The sequence below is a fragment of the Penaeus monodon genome, unplaced genomic scaffold (assembly GCF_015228065.2).
Source record: "Penaeus monodon isolate SGIC_2016 unplaced genomic scaffold, NSTDA_Pmon_1 PmonScaffold_86, whole genome shotgun sequence".
Taxonomy (NCBI): Eukaryota; Metazoa; Arthropoda; class Malacostraca; order Decapoda; family Penaeidae; genus Penaeus; species Penaeus monodon.
The window spans coordinates 192,215-197,214 of record NW_023663881.1 but is presented as its reverse complement, the minus strand read 5'-3'; the positions used below and the strand labels follow the sequence as shown (position 1 = coordinate 197,214).

The 5,000-nt window shown below is 41.2% G+C and overlaps 1 protein-coding gene across 1 annotated transcript in view; it reads left to right on the top strand.

Moving 5' to 3' along the window:
- The window catches only part of LOC119571898 (vicilin-like seed storage protein At2g18540), a 62,030-nt gene that overhangs the window by 25,349 nt on the left and 31,681 nt on the right, over nucleotides 1-5,000 (top strand).

Here is a 5,000-nt window from a genome sequence, read left to right as displayed (position 1 = left end):
TTCCATTGTGCTCTGCCTGGAAACCAACTCTTTTTATTGAGACTGAGTCTCCGAAAGACGTGTGTTTGTTGACGATAAGCATTATCTATTCCTATTAGCTGCGCTCATATCAACGTTTCCTTGTTTTCCAAACAGAGCAACTTACCTCGCTTGTGTGAGCTCGCTTCTTTGTTCCTCTCTCTATCTATCTCTTTTTCTATTTGTTTATTTATCCCCCTTGAGTGTATACCTGTATCCTATCATCCCCCCCCTCTGATTTTCTCCCCTACCTCATTTTTTCTGTGTTCTATCCCTTTGTCTTCTATCCTCTTTTCTATACACCTCTATACTAACACACTTTCTTTCTCTTTCTATATCCCAATTCTCTCTCCATCTCCTCTGCCTCTGTCTCTTTCTATCTATCACCTTCCTCTGTATATTTCTCTTCCTTCCTCCCTCCTCGCTTATCTCTTTTTATTTATCCCTTCTGTCTGTCACTGCCTTTCTCTCTCTCGAGTTTCTTTTCTCGTGTCTTTCACTTCGCTATTCTGTTTCATTTACACTCCACAAACATACGCCACTCACGCAACATATGTCTATACAGTAACAACCTAAGATTCACACATCTATTAACATATTCCACATGCATATAACGAATATAACTGTATTTGATCAGAAACACAGTCGACAACTCACTGTAAAGTTGCATTGCGTTCGCGAAGATCTGCGATTTGCTCGTTGAGACCTTACATTCTCTGCTTCAACGGTCCCCTTCGCATCACTCTCACACCTTCGCTGATTCATTTGCGATTGCTCACCTGCTCCTGAGTGGTTCTTTTGGTTAGGATGTTGCGACAGAATCTAGATTTGCATCGCTTTGTGTATTGTCCGCTTCTTAAACTTCCAGGAATGTCAGTTTCCTTAGAGAAAAAGAAATATCATGTTCCTCAATCGGTCGATCAGCCTATTTTCGGCGTTGGATCTACCACCTGACACAGACAATGCACACGCTGAAGAAATGCCATGTAATTCCTACATGTATAATAAAGATCGGCTGGAAACATTGATAATTCTTCCACGGGCTGGTTCCTTAAGATATGATTGCCTGCCGGTTTCCTCTCTCTTCACCTAACATCTGCACAAATGTTAACCTCTCTTCCTCTCTCTTCTCTCTCTTTCTCTATCTTTTATATTCATATCCCCTCATCGCCACCTCCTCCACTCTCCTCCTCCGTCCTTCTCTATTACTCTTTTGCTCTCTCCTATTCCTTCTTTCCTCCCTCTCTCACTCTTCCTTTTTTCCTCTCTTCATCTCCCTTCATCCTTCCACTCGTTATCTTCCGTCTTTTAGTCCCCTTCCAATCTCGAGCATCAGGGCTACATGTTCTCCCTCTTCAGGTCGGGCTGCCTCGTCCCGTCCCTGATGTTGAAGCCTATGTTCCGAGGCCGAAGTTCGGGCCTCGTACTCGGTCTGCGGAGGAGACACGCGCGTCAGGAATGCTTCTCTTAGCCAGGGGAATCACATACCCGAAAACAACAACCCTCATCTCTGTGCCGTACCTCTACCTGTTTGATTTCTGTCTTCCCTTCTCCTTCTCTCCTTCCGTTTGTCCTGCAAGGGAAAACAGTCTTAGGAAACTGTCTTCTCTTATCTTTCTACTTACCTCCTCACTCCATGCTCTCTTGCTTCCCTAACGATCATCTTCTCTCTTTTCTTCTCTCCTCTCCCTTGCTTCAGTCTCTTCTCTCCGCTCCCCGTGTCTTATACGTACCTGCAAATTTGATTTCCTTTTCCTTTTCCTGAAGTCCTTCTTCAACTTTTCGGATTTCCTGTCTGCAGTGTGGTTGCCTCCGCCTCCTTCGAGTCAACTTTTTCTTCTCTCTTCTGCGCTCCTCGAGTTTGTCCTGCAGGAAAACAGTCCTCAGGAGGAGTGTCTTCTCATTATCTTTCTACTTAAACTCCCCACTTCCACGCTCTCTGTTGTTTCCCTGCTATCACTTTCTCTTTATTCTCCCCTTTCCTCTTCTTTTTCGTTCTCTTCCTCTCCCTCCTCTGTGTCTTTTACACACACCTGCTTTATTTGTTTTCCTTCTCCTTTTCTGAATTCCTTCTTGATCTTTCCGATTTCCTTCCGCGGTTGGCTGCCTCCGCCTCCTTCGATCATACTTTTTCTGCATTCTCCTTCTCCTTCTTCCCTCGGTTTATCCTGCAAAAGAAACAGGAATGTCTTCTATTTTGTGCTCCGCTTCCTAATATCACGTTACCTTTCGCTTTTTCTTCTTCCTCTCTCTCCCTTCTCTTCACCCTCCCTGTGTCTTTTATACGCACCTGCTTTAATTTGATTTTCTTTTCCTTTTCCTGAAGGTCCTTCTTCAACCGCCATTTTCCTTCTGCAGTTGGCTGCCTCCGCCTCTTCGAGCATACTTTCTTCTTCATCTCCTTCTGTGCTCACTCGTGGTTTGTCCTGCAAGGGAAAACGTCTCAGAAATGTCTTTTTCATATTTCTCTACTTAGCTCCCTCTCTGGCTTCCCTTCACGTCACCTTTCTGTGTTTGTGTGATGCAGTGGTATCGGTCTTGTCTGGCACCTTTAGATGACCTACGTTCCGTTCCCGACACCGCCATAGATGGCAACCCCTGCCATTCCTTGCACACGGGGGTCATTTAGAAGGAAAATGAAACAGACAACCTTTCACACCAGATACCATTGTACAGATGTCATTAAAAATTATTTCCTCTTTTCTCTCCCATTTTTCTCCCTTCTCTTTCTCTCCCCTCCTCCTTCCTTTTCTCTGTCTCTTGCACGTACCGCAGTAATTGTGATTTCCTTTTCTCTTTTCCTGAAGGTTCCTTTCTTGATCTTTTCGTCTTCCCTCTGCCGGTTGACTGACTCCGCCACCTTCGAGTCGTAACTTCTCTTCATCACCTTTTCGAGAGGAGCGATTGTCCCTGCAATAGAAAAGTCTCAGGAATCGTTTGAGGAAACTGCTTTGGCGCGCAGCCAAAGCGGAAACCCGATAACACAACTGGGGCGCAAAGCACGGCCTTACCCTATAACGCCAGCAAGGCGTCCTTCACATCCTTTATGATGTGCTGCTAAGTCTATGGAGTTTGGCTGAGGAGGAAGAAATTTTAATTAAGCGTCGTGTTCATGTGCGACGGGATTGAGGGGGTGGAAATGGACGTGCAGTGGTATGAAATGAGGATGGGATTAGGGTAATGAGGAAATAGAGACGAGGAGAGACGAGAAAGAAGAAGGAATAATGGAAAAAAGAAAAGAGACAACGAGATAATTAGTAGTGGGCGGGAAAGAAGGAGATAGAAAAGAGCGAAGGGAAGGAAGATAGGTAGTGGAAGGGCAGAGAAAGGAAAAGGAGAGCGAAGAGAAACAGAGAATAAGGAGAAGGAGGAAAATTAATAAGGAGGAATAGCAGAGAGGAGAAAAGAGATATGTGAGAAACAGGCGAAGGGAAGAGAAAGAATAGCGATGGGAAAGAGAGAACTGAGAAAAGAGAGAAGGAAAGAGGAGAAAAGATTCAGAAAGGAGGGAAGAGGACGAAATTAAGAAGGAAAACGAAAAAGACAGGAAAGAAGAGATATGAGAAAAATGACGAAAAAATGTTGGGAAGGAAAATGAGAGTGGGGAATGAGAGAATAGAAAGAAAAAACAGAAAAAAGGAGAAAGGGGAAGAAAGGACATACAGAGAGGAAGAGGATGAACGGTGAGAGGAAAAGAGTGAGTGGAAATAGAGAAAAATGATTGATAGGAAAACTAAAAACAGATAAAGAAAAAAAAAGGGAGTGGAGGGGGAGGAGAAACTGGGAAAAAGGAAGAGAGAAATATAGAGGAGATAGAAGAGAAGAAGGGGGAAAAAGGGGACTAGAGGAAGGGAATGAGGGAAGAGTAGAGAGAGAGTAAGGAAAACGAGAGAGTAGAAAAGAAGAGGAGAGACAGAGAAAGGGAGGGTTAGAAAGAAGAAAGGAAAAGACAGAGAATAGGAAAAAAAAAAAAAACGAGAGTAGGAAGAAAAAAAACGAGAGACAAGGGAGAGGAAAAATAGAGTGCGGTAAAGGAGAAAGGCCGGGAAGGGGAAGAAGACAACAGATGAAGAGAGAGGAGATAAAAAGGAGGGAGAGTAAGAAGCGCATAGAGAAAGAAAGATTAGAGAGAAGGGAAGGAACAAGAATAAAAATTATGAAAAATATATAATGAAAATGAGAATGAATGTAAAAATAATAATAATACATAGGAATGCATATTAAAAGAAGAAAAAACGAAAAGAAGTAAAATAGCATAAATAAAGTGTTATAACAAATACTTATGGAAACATATGCGCTGGAACAATTGACATTCATATCATGAGAAACTAGTAATAATATTATTTCCAAAAATATTGATACCACAAACAATTATGGGTAAGATGCGAATAATAAAACTAATTATAATAGTAATAATGCTGAAGAATGCACACGGGGAAAAATTTCCGTTTAAAACGAAAGAAGGGCATTGACATAAATAAACTACATTATTAATGTCAAGATCAAGAAAAACTTTGATGATAATAATATTTATAATAATAATAATGACATTGATACCCAGAAATAATGACAGTCATATGATAATAAAGATTAACACAGCAACAGTGGTGAGAATAAAGTAGAATAGATCAAGCTTAAGAACAAGAAAAACAAGAAGTGGGCTGTTGCAAGAAAAAGGAAAATCTGAATGCTTCTTGGAACGAGTGAGGAAATGGTCAGAAACTGCTATAGAAACCTCACCTAAAAAGACCAAAACATGGCAAAAGAAAGCGAAAAAGGAATTTTAGATAAATTTGATAAAAAAAGCGAACTGCAAAGAAAAGGGTGCACCGAGGCAAGAGAATGCTGGTTTGATGAAAAATGATTGATTTAGTAATTAAATCATCACATTTAATCATCTAATAATCTAATAATCTCATTTAATAATCTAATACTTAGTAATCTCAATTAATCACTATTCTAATAAACTCATTTAATCATAC